This window comes from Panthera uncia, chromosome C2 (assembly GCF_023721935.1).
Source record: "Panthera uncia isolate 11264 chromosome C2, Puncia_PCG_1.0, whole genome shotgun sequence".
NCBI classification, from domain to species: domain Eukaryota; kingdom Metazoa; phylum Chordata; class Mammalia; order Carnivora; family Felidae; genus Panthera; species Panthera uncia.
The window spans coordinates 137,161,032-137,176,856 of NC_064810.1; the positions used below are offsets into that span (position 1 = coordinate 137,161,032).

Below are 15,825 nucleotides of genomic sequence, written 5' to 3' on the forward strand. Positions count from 1 at the left end.
GGGGACAACAAAAGGAAAACAGAATAACATGAACACAGAAAACGTGGCTCACAGGGTGCAGTCTCTTTCTTGGAGCTCTTCAGTCCCCTCCCTCCACGTAAGATGCCAGGAAAAGTGATCCCCGTTATATTCCCTTCTGTTTCCCTCTTGGGTGTCCATCTATTCATTCGTGCATCCATTTATTCAGTAGAGAGTTATTAAAGAGCTAAAATGTGCCGGGCACTGACAATACAGCCTTGAATAATTCAAGGAAGCAAGCTCCTGCTCTCCTCGAGCTTTCATTCTGGTGGAGGGATAAGGGTATAAATGTATACATAAATTAATTTCTCATGGTGATAAGTGGTACAGAAACTACGGTAAATAAGGAACCCCCGAAAAGGCTTTATTAGCCACTTAAAGCAATGTCCTCATAAGTATATATAATTATACCCATTTTATACATGAGGAAATCGATGTGTAGCCTAAATGACTTGGCCAAAGTCACAGCGGTAAGGCTGGATTCATGGGCTGTCTCTAGAGCCTACTTTTTCTCACTACATCCTCCTGTAGAGATTGTCTTGTCAAGGTGCATTTGGACTCCTCCAGCTCTGTGGAACACATAGGCTGGATTAGCATATGGTATCTGGTTCACCTATTGTCTTAGTCTATAACCAAATATCACAGACTGGTATTCACAAATATTCTATGACATTCTGCTCCAAGTCACGTTCTTTTGGCACGTGAAATACATTCATTCCGTCCAAACGGCCCCAAAAGCCTTAACTTGTTCCAGTATCAACTCCAAAGTCCAAGTCCAAAGTCTCAGCTAAATATCATCTCAACCAGATTCAGCCTTAACTCCCAATTTGTCCTGAGGCAATTCCTCTCCAGCTGTGCACCTATGAAATCAAACAAGTTATGTGCTTCCAAAATACAATGGTGGGCAGATACAGGATAGACATCCCCGTTCCAAAGGGAGAAATAGGAAAGAAGAAAGGAATGACAGGTTCTGAACAAGTCCAAAAACGAATGAAGCAAACAGCATTAAATCCTAAGGCATGAGAGTAATCTTCTGTGGCTTGATGCTCTGCCCTCCATGCCCACTGGGGCAGAAGTCTCCCCTTCTGGACCTACTAGGGTAAAGCCCCCCTCCCTGCATCTTTTTCAGGCAGGACTTGGCCCCCATGACTTAACCTAATGGCCCCTCCCCCAGCTCTGTGCCTGGGCATCCTTTGAAATCTGGGTGTCAGTAGCCATGCCCCCAAAGCTCACGCATTCTGCAGAAAGTGCCATAGAGACACTGACAAAGTTTGCGGGTTCCTTCTGGAGGGGTGTCCACAGGAGCCACGCTTGGGGCAGCTCAGAAACACTAGCACCCCGCCCCCCCCATACCCCCACCTAATTGTGGGATGCAGAGCTGGTGATCTGAAGCAGCCCCAGCAACAAGACGGAGGTAATGCGAACAGCAGAAGCCGCTCTGGTGACCTGTGAGTTCCCTCAGGTGGTGGTTCTTCCACGACTCGGATAATAGCTCTAGGCTTCTGTTGAGGTGGCTGATTCATAGTCTCCTTATCAGCTGTGGTTAGGCCACATCCGCAGTGTTCTCTGCCCATCACCCTGCGTCATTTTTTTAAAAATTAATAGGCTGAGAATTTTCCAAATCTTTAACTTCTGCTTCCTCTTTGGTGAACGAGTCCATCTTCAAGTCATTTCTTCTCTTCTCGGATTTAATTATAAGCAGTCAGGGGAACGCAGACCTTTCCTTCAACATTTTGCTTAGAAATAGCTTCAGCTGAATATCCAAGTCACCACATGCAGATTCTAACTTCCAGAAAACACTAGAACCTGAGCACAATTCAGCCAAATTCTTTGCCACTTGATAACAAGAATGGCCTTTCCTCCACTGTTCAGTAACATGTTCCTCATCAGAGACCTCACTGGGATGACCTTTAGCCTGAATATTTCTGTGACATTCTGTTCAAGATCACTCAAGTATTCTCTAGCAAGATTGAGGCTTCCTCTCTGGCTCTTTCTTTCTGAGCTGTCACCAGAATTGCCCTGAAAGCTTCATTCACAGCAGTGTAGGCTTTCTCTAGCACAAGCCTCCAATCTCCTCCAGCCTCTGCCCAATACCCAGTTCCAAAGCCACCTTCACATTCGAGGGGCACCCCACTTCTCAATACAAATCTCTGTCTGTGTGTTTGGGCTGCTATAACACAATACCGTAGACTAAGTGACTTAGAAACAGCAGAAATGTATTTCCCCCAGCCCTGGAGGCTGGGAAGTCCAAGATCAAGGTCATGACAGACTCATTGTTTGGTGAGAGCCATTCTTGGCTCATTGAGGTCGCCCTCCCATGTGTCCTCACATCACAGGAGGGGTGAGGGAACTCTCCGGGGCCTCTTCTGTAAGGTCACTAATCACCTCCCAGAGGCCCCACTTCCTAATACCATCACACTTGAGATTTGGTTTCAACATAAAAATTTGGAGGAGACACAAATACTCAATCCGTAGCACCTCGGCACAGTGACATCAAGTCTCTTGTTGGTGGCAACACCTGCTGGAAGCGTGTGCTATCCAAACACTGAAAAGACTGGCAGCAAGACTGAAAAAGTCAGACCCACAGACACAGTAACACAGCTCAATCCAGAGCCTTACCCACAATCCAGGTTCGGTCAAAGCGGTCATGTTGGTATGTTCCCTAACGACAGCCATCCACCTCGTCCCTCCTGCCTCCTAAAAACAAAATAACAGATTGTGCTTTCTTGTTCTTACCCTGAGCCCATCACTGGCACCTACAGTGACGTCCAAGGGCAGAAACCCAACCCAGCCTGACATGCCAGATGCTCTCTCCTAGGAATCTGAAATGTGAGTGGTGGTGTCCAAATCTCTATAGTGGCTGGAATTGTGGGAGGACTGAGAAGTCCTATAGGGCAGGGGGCGGGGTATCCATCGTTCTTGTCCTTGCAGAGGCTGGGGTGGGGGGGGGGGGGGGGAATGGTTTTTTTTTTTTTTTTTTTAATCATACAAGCTACTCCTCTTTTTATAGTTTAATCAAGGCAGAGAGGTTTCTGTTGCTTGCAACCAAAAGAGTGCTGAATAATATATAAAGCTATATTCTAGTGGCCCAGCAAGCAGAGAAATCAATATATAATTACAGAATGCGATAAAGTGCCAAGAGAGGGAAGAGCGGAATCTGGGGGAGACTGACACTGGAGACCAACTTTAGACTCGGGGGTCAGAGACAGGAGCTTTTGGGAAATTGTATTTAAGTTGGAACCTTAAGGATGGACTCAGCCATATGAAGAGTGGAGGAAAGACCATTTCAGGCAGAAGGAAAGCTTGTGGAAATGCCCGAGAGCAGGGAAGAGCTTAGCACATTCCAGAGACTTAAAGGAAATTAGGGAGGCTGCAGCAAGTGGAGAGAGATGCGCTTTATTCTCTGAGTTAAGTCCAGTGCAGTTTTCTTCTTCTTGGTTAGAGTGGTGAATGTCTGTAGTTTCTCCCTCTTGAAAATGGGCAAAATACGTGGTAACATTTAGCTCTACCATTGTGTGTGTGTGTGTGTGTGTGTGTGTGTGTGTGTGTGTGCCATAAAGGGGATTCCATTTGGAATTGACAAGTTTATTCTCTGTTTCACATGATTTTAGCACCTGCTTACAGGATCTGCTAGGCTAAGAACTTGATTCCTTCAGGATTAACTTGGATAGATCAGATCGTAGAAAGTGTACCCTGGGCTTTGGTAGATCCTTTTTTTGTTTGTTTTTTAAAGATTTATTTCTTTTAAGAGAGAGAGAGAGAGCAGGGGAGGGGCAGAGAAAGAGGAAGAGAGAGAGAGAATCCCAAGCAGGCTCCATGCTGTCAGCACCGAGACCAGTGTGGCGCTTGAACCCACGTAGCATGAGATCATGACCTGAGCCGAAATCAAGAGCTCATTGCTCAACTGACTGAGCCACCCAGGAGTCCCTAGGCTTTGGTGCGTGTGCTTTGTCTCACTTTCTCTCTCTCTCAGAATAAATAAGTAAACTAAAATTAAAAAAAACAAAAACAAAAGAATCTTTCCTTACGGCTGGCTGCAGGAGTAGGTCTCCATTTTCCCTTGCTGTCACATGGGAACCACTCTCAGCTGCACGAGCCCACCCTCTCTGGCAAGGGCTCACATCGTGGATGTTTGCTTTCTTCCAGGCCAGCAGAGTACATCTCGATGATGTTCTCTTCTGCTACCAGTTGGAGAAGACACTCTGCAGTCACAGGGGTCATGTGACTAGGTTAGAGCCGCAGGGACAATCTGTTCTAAAACCAATTGATTAGTAGCCTTAACTACAGCTGCAAAATCTCTATGCCCTTTGAAGTAACGGCCACAGGAGAAACACCAGGGAGTGGAGATCATGGCCATCCTAGAGTGCTGCCTGCCACAGGATATCATTGCTATTTGCCAGCTCGCAGACTCTTTGCACAATGACAGAAGGTTCTGGCCTCCTTGAGTATGCAGTTAAAAAATAATTTCCTTCTGTCTCCTCCAGCCCATCCAAGATGCCAAAAGGAAAGAAGGCTAAGGGGAAGAAGGTGGCCCTGGCCCCTGCTCTCGTGAAGAAGTAGGAGGCCAGGGCGCCTGGGTGGCTCAGTCGGTTAAGCATCTGACTTCGGCTCAGGCCATGATCTCACGGTCTGTGAGTTCAAGCCCCGCGTCGGGCTCTATGCTGACAGCTCAGAGCCTGGAGCCCGTTTCAGATTCTGTGTCTCCCTCTCTCTCTGCCCCTCCCCTGTTCATGCTCTGTCTCTCTCTGTCTCAAAAATAAATAAACGTTAAAAAAAAATTAAAGAAAAAAAAAAGAAGAAGTAGGAGGCTAAGGAAGTGTCAATCCGCTGTTTGAGAAAAGACCCAAGAACTTGGCATCAGATCGGACATCCAGATCCAATAGGACGTCACCTGCTTTGTCAAATGGCCCCGCTATATCCAGCTGCAGCAGCAAAGAGCCATTCTTTATAAGTGTCTAAAAGTGCCTCCCACTATTAACCAGTCCACCTGGCCTTGGATCACCAACAGCTAGTCAACTGCTTATGCTGGCCCACAAATACAGACCAGAGTCGGAAGAAGCTGAAATCGTTGGTCCCAGGCTGAGAAGAAAGATGCCAGCAAAGGGGATGTCCCCACGAAGAGGCCGCCTGTCCTTCCAGCTGGGGTTAATACTGTCACCACCTTAGTGGAAAGCAAGAAGGCTCAGCTGGGAGTGTTTGCACGTGCTGTGGATCCCACTGAGCCGGCTGTCTTCCTGACTGCCCTGTGTTGTAACATGGGGTTCCCTCCTGCTTCATCAAGGGGAAGGCCAGTCTGGGGCATCTGGTCCACAGAAAGACCTGCACCACTGTCACCTTCACACAGGTTAACTTGAAAGACAAAAGGGCTCTGGCTGAGCTGGTGGAATCCATCAGAACCAATGACAATGACAAATATGATGAGATCCGCCATCACTGGGGAGGCAGTGTCCTGGGTCCAAAGGCAAAGGCTAAAAAACTGGCCACCAAACTGGGCTAAGTGTATGCTGTTGAATTTTCTGTACATAAAAGTACCAAAACATTCTCTTTCTAGTAGTAATAATAATAATAACAATGATAATGATGGATGAGACCCTTCTGCATTTGAGTGTTCTTTTTGAAGTGTAAAAACAGAATTAGCTACAGGTCTCACCTGCCCTTCTTTTCCCCTTTGATACTTTCCTATCTAAAATAATAATAATAGTAATAATAATAAGGGAGGGGACCCTTCTGCTTTTTTTTTTTTTTTAATGTTTATTTTTGGGAGAGACAGTGCAAGCAGGGGAGAGGCAAAGAAAGAGAGAGACGCAGAATCTGAAGCAGGCTCCAGGCGCTGAGCTGTCAGCACAGAGCCCAACGCGGGGCTCGAACTCATAGACCATGAGATCATGACCTGAGCCGAAGTCAGACACTTGACCCACTGAGCCACCTGGGCACCCAGATCCTTCTGCCTTTGAGTGTTCTTTTTGAAATGCAAAAAGAGTTAGCTATAGGTCTCTCTTGCCTCTTTTTTTTCCCTTTGATATTTTACTATCTAAAAGAGTTATTATTATTATTATTAGGTGTCAGTAGAGTCACATTTCCTACTCAGACTTTATGGAAGTTCCTTGCCTCACCTGGTGGCGACAAATGTTTCTTAGCTCCTGGCGGCATTACTCTGGTCTCTGCCTTTGTTTTCTTAGTTATCTCTTCATCTGTGTGTGGGTCTGGGTCAGAACTTCTGTCTCACTGTTGGAAGGACACACATGCTTGCATTTAGAGCCCTCCTAGATAATCCAAGGTAGATTCTTCCTCCTTAACTTAATCACATCTTTTGCTGTATAAGATAATATTCACAGGTCTGGGGATTCGCTTGCGGACAAATCTTTGTGAGACCGCTTTTCAACCAATCACACCTTCTGTCTCCATTCCCATGACCTGGGTACCAAGTATCCAATTGTCAGATGACAGGTGTTTATGACATCTTCACCCACTGCTCACACTGGGATGTTAAAGGTGATTTGTTTCAGACTTTGCCATGAACAAAATAAAACATTTAGTACCAGATGTGAGGTGTATGCTCATGGCTACAACTACCTCATCTCGCTGGCAGTTCTGAAGACCACTGAGCTCAGGTTCTAGGTTCTCTGCCTCTAGAGGCTTCATGAAACCTCCATCACCTCTATGGCAGGTTTATACCTGGACAGCAAACCAGGCGGACCATGCAAGGTCTTCACGAGATGCCTACATCCCACAGGGAGACTGGGGGATGGGATGCTTCTGCTTTTGAGCCTTCTTTTTGAAATGCAAAACCAGAGTTAGCTATAAGGTGTCTCCTGCCCCTCCTTTTTTTTTTTTTTTTTCCTTTGATACTTTCCTATGTAAAGTATCCATTGTGGTTTATGTTTCTTCTGTTTTCAAATTTTTATTTAAATTCTATTTATATTCATAGAATATATTGTGTTTTAATTTAAAAGCTCTTTCTTAAGAAGAAAAAAGCCCTGGGGCACCTGGGTGGCTCCGATGGTTGATCAGTTGATCTTGATCGGTTGATAAGTTGAGCGTGGGACTTTGGCTGCAGTCAGGACCTCCTGGCTCATTAGTTGGAGCCCTACATCGGGCTCACTGCTGTCAGTCTGTCAGCTCAGAGCCAGCTTCAGACCCTCTGTCCCCTTCTCTCTGCCCCTCCCCGACTTGTGCTCTCCTAAAAATAAATATATTTTGAAAAAGAATAAAAAAGCCCTAAAATTCAAATGATGCATACAGATTACTTTTCAATTCATCTTACAATATGTGAGTTGTAAGCACTCTTAAAATGTGATGATTCCTGGTTAAATTTGGGATCTGATTATCTTTACCTACAGCTAGAAAGTTTCTGTATAAAAAACTGTTGGAATAATGAGAGAAATGAACCCACATTGATTAATCATCGTGCTCTGTAAAAGCAACAGACTCTCTTTATAAAAGGGATCACTGCAAGGAATTCTGGAAAGGATGCGGGTATTGTGTGAAATAAGGACAGGGTGGTCTTTAGAAAGAATGTTCTCCGTCAGTAGCAACTGCCTGTCCGTTCATCTGACATGGTATCATTTTCAAAGCTCAAGACATATTTATTTTTATTACAGACTTGAAAATATTGTTTGAGAAACATACAAAAAGAGTGTATATAATGTATATTGTGCAGCTTAAGATTAATAATAAAATGAACATAAAGCATTCTTTTCAAAGAAAGTAGCAGTACGCGTAGAAAGGCTGAGTATCGCCAGGGTATGAAATATTTGACATTCTATTGTGGAAATGCCAACACACAAATTACCCTTGTTCGTTTTTTATTGCCGTAGTTCTATATTTCCCCATATAATGCTGTGCAAACATTTTATCAGAAACGGTGGAGGAGAGAAAACCCATTGTTAACCACCGCCAATAAAGTAATTTGGCTGCTGATATTACAGCCTGTGCAGTTGGATGGTTATGTTGTTTTCTACATTCAACAAGGGGCAAGAATAACATATCGAGGGTGGTTATAAAGAAGCAAAGTGGAAGTTAAAGAGGCAATGTGCCATAATATTTTCACCTCCCTGGCTTCTTCCATTTGAAGCCCATTATGAAAATATTACAGCGGCACAGCCCACGGCTGATCGGCGACTTGAACGCGGTCCGCGAAGCTCCGGGATCCCGCGGCGCTGGAGTGGGCCGGTCACACAGGGAGGCCGCAGACAGGGTTTGGCCCAAGTGCAAATCAGATCCTGAAGCCTCACTGCTTGCAACCTGACGCAGTGTGGGGAAATAAGAGAGCGGGACTAGCTGGCCGTGAAGCCCCACTCTCTGCCCCACGGGGCTCTGTGAACGTGGGAGCATCCTCACCCCTCCTCGGGCCTCGGTGTTTTCACTTGCGGCAAGAGGGGAATAATGAGAGGAGCCTACCTTTGTTGTGAGGATAAAATGAGTTAGATTACGTAAAGCCCCTGAGAGTGTCTGGGCCCCAGAGATGCCAGGTCGCTGGATGAATATTGTTGCAGGATCCTAGCTCCTTACCGCGGCCTGAGGGACATACCCGCCTGGCCCGAGTGGGCCTCCTGACTTTATTTCCTGCTCTGCTCCCCTGCTCACTGCACTCCTCCTCCTTTTCCTCAGATGCGTGTGCCAACTTTGTCCCTGTTCCCTCAATCTGCAATATACCTCCCTGGCTCCTGGGGCCTGGGTTCAGAGTGGCCCCCTCCACCCTGCTGTCAGCAGAAGCCTCCTCCCAGCCCCCAGCCCCCACTCAACTGGTATCACATCAGCCTGGTTATTTCCTTCACTCCATTTATCACTATTTGAACTTCAGGTGTTTATTTGTGTACTTGTGAATGGTCCGTCCCCCTGCGTGGGTGACCAACGTGTCCCAATCTGATCAGGCCCTTCCCGATTTTAGCTCTGAAAGCCCCACACCCTGGGAAGCCCTGTGAGGGCAGGGACTCTGCCCTGCACCTCCGTCTCTGGCCCCTACACTGCGCCTGGCACGTGGCAGGCCCTCGGTACCTATTTGTGGCATAAGCGAACGAGTCACCCAGTACCCGGGTGCAGAGGAAGCAGAGTGGCAGAGCCCCACCACAGAGCTACGGTCACCTCGCTGGAGAAAAGAGAGGCCTGGGAATCCTGCTTTCATCATTTACAACACATCCCGACAGAGCCAAATCGGCCCGCCAATGCTTTCCTCCTCAGACAGGCGCCCGCTCCCTGACATCCTCATCGACGTTTATGTTCCTGTCTCCATAGTTACCGAGACGCCTCAAAGGCCAGCAGCTGTTTTGCATCCCAAGATCAACACACACAAGTGTCTGGAGACCCTGGGCGATCAAGGCCAGGTGGAAGTTTTGGAAGCTGACACGGCTGCACATGTCACTTCCTCACGGACTGAATCCCTGGAGGCGGCTTGTCACAGAATGAGACTTAGCTTGTCGGGGCTCTGAGCTCTCCCTCAGCCTGTAAGCTGCAGATTAAGAAAGAACTTCCAGAATCATTCTAAAGAGCAAGAGAGATCGGAAGGAATAGTCCTAAAGGGAAGAAAACGGAGGCTACCGGATATTTAGCGGGGGGATTGCAAAACTAGATTTCTCTTTCCCTATCATGATAAAGAAGTCCCAGCATTTGGCTTTATGGCTAAGAGAAGTACACATATAGGGATGCAAAGGAAGCCTGGAATTCATCCTCTAGCTAAGGAAACCGTGCGAGGATGATCCTGTTAGGATGATCTGGGGAACACATTCTTAGGCTAGGAGTATTTCTCTTGAGTGAAAACTGTACTCCATTTCCTCCATTTATTAAGTGGGAATGGTCATTTCTACCTTGACTTCCTCAAGAAGATGTTACATTATTATGTGATAATCAGCCTGATCCTATGGGTTGAATGAAGTAAACTGCTCCCTCTCAGGGGATGTGTTAAGTGGCTCGGGTCATTCCAGTTGAGCGAATAAATCGATTTCACTTGACAGGTTGGTTTGCCGCTGCTCCAAAAGTTTTTGCAATGGGGAGAATTTACATTATCAACAGAGACAGGTGGAGCTCACTACGAAACTACTTGAGATCTTCTAAAGAAACAGCCTAAGGAATCGTGACTGTAACTTAACATCGGTATACGCAAGATTCATCCTTGAAGCTATTGGGGTAAACTGTTTTAGAATCTAGCTTTCCAAATAAGAAAGGAAGGGATGGGCTTCGGGCTATGCCCTGGGAGTCAGAGACCCCACCACGATCTGGGGTCCAGCTGGGGACACAGACCAAGATCTGAGTGTTCCTCTGAGGGAGAGCTTCTGAGGTTCTGACTCCTGTTACAAACCCTCCCTCCACAGTTTTGTTCCTCCTGGTGCCTAGATTTTGCTGACCTCCCAGAGGTCATTACTGAAGCCCTTTATGGCCCAGCTCCAATGCTGCCTCCTCCATGAGACCCCCCCCCTCCCCCAGCCTTTCCTGCCAAGGGACATCTCTCCACATCCCCTGTTCCAGTCACGGCTACTACTGTGCAGGTCCTTAATGGTCTCTTCCCACATTGCAACAATTTGTAGATCTCCTTTCCTTGCAAACAGCAAACTCACTGAAGCTAGACCCTGTGCATTATTAATTATTGTATTCCTCTGGAGCCTAGCATGGTGTGATGAGCACCATAGGGGCTTGATACTTATTAACTGAATTGAGTCCAAGCGGGAGGGAGTCTATGAAATCTACAAGCAACATGTGAGTTTGGGGAGAGACTGTATGAAATCTACAAGCAACATGTGAGTGGGAGCCTGGGTCTGCAGAAAGCTGAGAAGCCGTCCTGTCAGCGATCAGGGGCAGCATTATCAGTGGTTACGTCAACCTTGGTCCTCAGATGAGTGAACTGTGGTTTATGTCAAGACCGTTCTGCACTGATGACCGCATTATGCACGTTTGGTTTTCATGATGTCATTTATCAGGGGATGCAAAATTTTAGCTGGCCAGCGTCCCTTTCAGAAATCTGTCTTTGACCAAGGCCACGCGTGGGTGAGCCTGGTGCCTGTGTCCCGACCAGTGCTCTGGAGCAAGGCCTGCTGTTTCAGTGTCAGGGGAAAGGGAACCAGGAATGAAAGTAAAGAGCCATAAGGATTTGCTTAATCATGAGAAATCAAATGGAGAAAAAGTCTCACATCTCCATGGAAAAACTGACACACTTCTCCAGCCAGCTGTGAGTGGAGGAGTGATGGGGAAATTTGTAATAATTTGCAAGTTTGCCCAGAGGATGAAGTTGTTTCATTTTTCCTGCAACAGTCTGTGCTGCTGGCTGACAGCATGGAACTCCTTCCTGGATTGAGTTGGTGATTATTCACAAAGATGGCCAATTAGGCTGTGCAAAACCCAAAACGGTGACTGGCCCCAATCTGCTAAAGAGAGATGGAGGTGGAGGGTGGACTGAGTCCCCCAGGCGGCTTTTCTGCACTCTGGCCTCTTTAGTGTTCGATTTCTTCTTTCTGATTCATCCAGCCCTGCTGGCTTCACTGGTTGCTCCCTACTTGCCTGACCTCTTCCCAAACAGTCCTTGGACAGTCCCTTCCGGGGCCTGGGCTGCAGCCCTTCTCTCCCTGCCCCCCGCAGCTCCTTTCCCTCGCAGGCACCTTGGAGACAGATGGTGCAGTAACCCGGGAAACGCGTCCTGGATCCAGCAAAAGGGATGCAGGTTTCAGGTTGGGAGGGATGCTTGCTGTCATATCATAGACCGCTGGAACCAGCCCTCCCCATGAACCCCCAGTTTTAGAGTGGTTGAATAGCAAGGCTGAAAGAGACTTTCCCCAACCACTGGCAAGCCCACCCTTTCCTAGTGTTTCAGGCAGCTTTTTGTCTGATTCCGTCCCTTTAGGAAAGGCTACGTGAGATACTTAAAATCTGCCATGTACATGTTGCCTAATGGAGATGGGAGGAGGTGACTTCTTATTTTCAACTCTCTTCAATGTTTGTTTTTGAGAGAGACCATGCGGGCCAGGGAGGGGCAGAGAGACAGGGAGACAGAGGATCCCAAGCAGGCTCCACACTGGCAAACTCATGAACCACGAGATCGTGACCTGAAACCCAAGTCAGATGCTCAACCGACTGAGGCACCCAGGCATTTTTTCTAGCTCAGGCCCATTTTTACACACAAGTGTTTTCTACGTGATGTGACTCTTGCAAATGTGCCAGAACAGGGTCGCCAGATAAACTATAGGATGCCTAGCTAAATATGTCATTTAAATAAACAACAATTTTTTAAATGTAAGTATTTCCTAAATATTGCATGGGACATACCTATACTAAAAAATTATTTGATGTCCATCTGAAATTTAAATTTATCGAGGGGGATGACACGGACACAGAGTAAATGAATGAATAACCTTTATTTGCTAAATCTGGCGACCCTAGCCAGGCAGACCATGAGCCTTTTCCTTACTCCCAGCTGTCAGTCATCCATTTATTTATCTGGATGGCAGGCATTTTTAGCGCATGGTATTCAGTTCATTAATGCTGCGAAAACTGCATAACCAACACCTCAAAATTCAGTGGCTTAAAATAACATTTATTCATCTGGATTCTGTGGGTCGGCTGGAGGACAGCTGACCTAGGCTGGGGCGTGTCTGCCACATGTGTGTCCCATCCTGTTCTTGAGAACTGTGGGCTGGTTTAGGTTTGTCCCCATTGTTGTGATGGCAGAGGTGCATGAGATCAAGACCCAAGTCGTAGGTACTTTCACGACTTTGGCCACATCACGCATGCGAATGGTCCATTAGCCAAAGCAGCCACGGTCAAATGCAGTAAGAGGACGTGGAAGTGTAAAGAGTGTGGACACAAGGAGAGGTGAGGAACTGGACCAAGCAATCTCTCACACTGAGAAAAGGCACAGTCAAAGGCCAGGTTGGCCTAGGGCCTGACCTCACTTTGCCACCTACTAACTATGAGACCCTGGAAAGGTCTCCGAACTGTTGTTTCCTTTTTAAGACAGGCCTGTGGCGCAGGTTGGGGTGATGTGATTGATCACTAAGTGGTAGCTATCGCTGTGGTCAAGAACAGCCATGGTTTCCAGTTTCCAGACGCTGACCCCTAAACTCCTGATTCTGCTCCAGAGTTTCCTTAAGGGGCTACCCTGAGGAACTGTGGCACACGGATCCACGGTGCAGTGAGCCAGGCCCTGTGCCGCGTCCTCTGCCCCTCAGCCCTGGAACCCCCTCAGGCTCATCCCTTACCTCCAGCTCTACCCTGCTGACTTTCTCACCGTTCAATCTGCATCTGAAATCAGCGTTCTTTCCTTCTCTAGAGAGGGAACTGATTACGGGGACTGACGTCTTCTTTTCTAAGAGCTCTGGCTCTGGGTTCGACTCTAGACGTTTCCGTTTACCAGCTGTGCCTTGGAGACATTATTTAACACCTCCATAAAGCAGAGTAATAGAACCTACCTCCTGGGATGGTCATTTGGAGGACTCAGTGAGTTAATACATACACAGTCCTATTTAGAAGAGGGCCTGTCACATTGTACAGACTTGGTAAATATTGGGGTGGGGGGCAAGGGAATAGTGTCATTTTGTTATAATATATCCTAGTCTTCTTTCATGGTTGTGATATCTTACTTTTTCCATCTGAAGACTTAATTCTTTTTTTTTTTTTTTAATTCCCTTCTGTTTCCTATTGTTTTGCTTTTTCTGAGTTCTTTCTTTTTGTTTTGGTCTCTTTTTCTTTCTTTTTAAAAATATTTATTTTTGAAAAAAAAAAAAAAAAAAGAAGTAAGAGGGAGGGGGGACAAAAAAAAAAGAAATTGAAAAAGGAAGAAAAAAAAGGGGGGGGGGGGGGGGGGGGGGGGGGGGGGGGGGGGGGTGATGGGTACTGAGGAGGGCACCTTTTGGGATGAGCACTGGGTGTTGTATGGAAACCAATTTGACAATAAATTTCATATATTAAAAAAAATATATTTATTTTTGAAAAAGAGAGAGAGAAAGAGAAAGTGAGGGAGGGGCAGAGAGAGAGGGAGACACAGAATCCAAAGCAGACTTCAGGCTCTGAGCTGTCAGCACAGGGCCCGACGCGGGGCTTGAACCCACAAACCTTGAGATCATGATCTGAGCCGAAGCCGGACGCTTGACTGACTGAGCCACCCAGGTGCCCGTTTTTGGTCTCTCTTTCAAGTGAAAAGTTTTCCTGGTGATCATCATCTCTATGTTCATATTAAAAAGTGAGACGTTTAAAGAGATGAAGGAGATTTAGTGGCCGGCCTTCAAGATGACACCCTGTGGTTCTCACTGCCTGGTATTTGCAACTCCTATGGAGTCCCCTCCTGTATGGAGTAGAGGAACCCGAATCACCAGGATAATACTGCAGAAATGGTGGAGTGTGACTTCCGAGGCGAGGTCATAAAAGACATTGTAGCTTCCACCTGCCGTCTGGGACCACTGGCTCTGGGTGAAGCCAGCAGCCATGTTGTGAGGTTACACAAACAGCTCAGTGGAGAAGTCCATGCGGTGAAAGACTGCAGCTCCTTGCCCACAAACACTAACTTGCCAGGCATGGGAGTGCGCCGTCCCCATAGGAGGTCGATCCTCCAACACCAGTCAAGTCTTTAGGTGGCCACGGTTCCCACCAGCATCTTGACTGCAACCTCATGAGAGACCCTGAGCCAGAGCCACCCAGCTAAGCCATTCCAGAATTCTTGACTTACAGAAACGGTGAGGTAATAAGTGTTTATTTTTGCCTTAGGCCCCCAGATCATGAGGTATTTCATTATGTAGCCACAGATAACTAATACAGGAAGGGTATTTGGCTGACTGGGTGAGGGAAGGGAATCTGGGTCTAACTGCTCCTCAGTTCAACTTTCAGTCAATTCCTGGGGTTAGCCCCACCCTTTACTCAGTGCTTAGAGGTCCTCCAAATCCTGTGTTCAGCCAAGCAAATATGCCTCCTGATTTATAAGAAATAGGTTTCAATTTCTTTGTTCTGTGAAGGCAGTTATCATCTTTCCATCTGCTTTCACTTTTCTAAGGTTTTATTGATATTGCTCATCTGCTGCCAACTCCTCTTTTGTTCCCTTTTTTCTTGTGGCTTTATATTGTTGTTTTTAATTTACTGTCATTTAATAGGATGTGGAGAAAGGGCAGAGTTAATGTGTTTGTTCAATCTGCCACATTTAGTCAGAAGTCAGAGGTGATCTTTCATTACTTGCAAAACCTCCTTGCCTGCCTCTCATAGCTGGAGACCACAGTTATGGCCACTCCACTTTTAAAAGGTTGGTTGTATGGGCAAATCGAGCTGAGAAAGCGTTTGAAGGACGGAGCAGATCCCAGGAACTTCTGCAGATCCTTGGAGCTATGATAGTGTAGATGATGGCTTGGGGAGGGGAGAGGGGAGGAGGGGGTCTCTGCCAGCCCTTTGAGGAGGAGTCATGTAAGACAACTGAAAGGAAACGCCTGGGCAGATGCTAAGAACAAAGACCATGTAATCAGAAATGGGTTGAAATGTGCTGTCGAGTATGTGGAATGAGGGTGTGCATGTGATAAAACTCCCATCAATTCCATCCTCAGAATGTTAAATACAAATCAGACCACACCATCCTCTACTTCTACAGAAGATAAGGAAGAAAAATGAACTACATACGACATTTTAAGAGTACAGTATTGAAAAGGAGTGATGAGAGGAAGCACCCTTGCCTTGTTCTTTTTTAACGTTTATGTTATTTTTGAGAGAGAGAGAGAGAGAGAGCATGCGCGCGCAACTGGGGGAGGGACAGAGAGAGGGGGAGACACAGAGTCTGAAGTGGGCTCCAGGCTGCAAGCTGTCAGCACAGAGCCTGACGCAGGCTTGAAGTCAGAAGAACCGGGAGATCAT

The 15,825-nt window shown here is 46.7% G+C and overlaps 1 pseudogene; it reads left to right on the forward strand.

The window, feature by feature from the left end:
* Positions 1-4,512: 4,512 nt before the first annotated feature.
* On the forward strand, positions 4,513-5,652 carry LOC125921657 (60S ribosomal protein L7a-like; annotated as a pseudogene).
* The last annotated feature ends 10,173 nt before the right edge of the window (positions 5,653-15,825 follow it).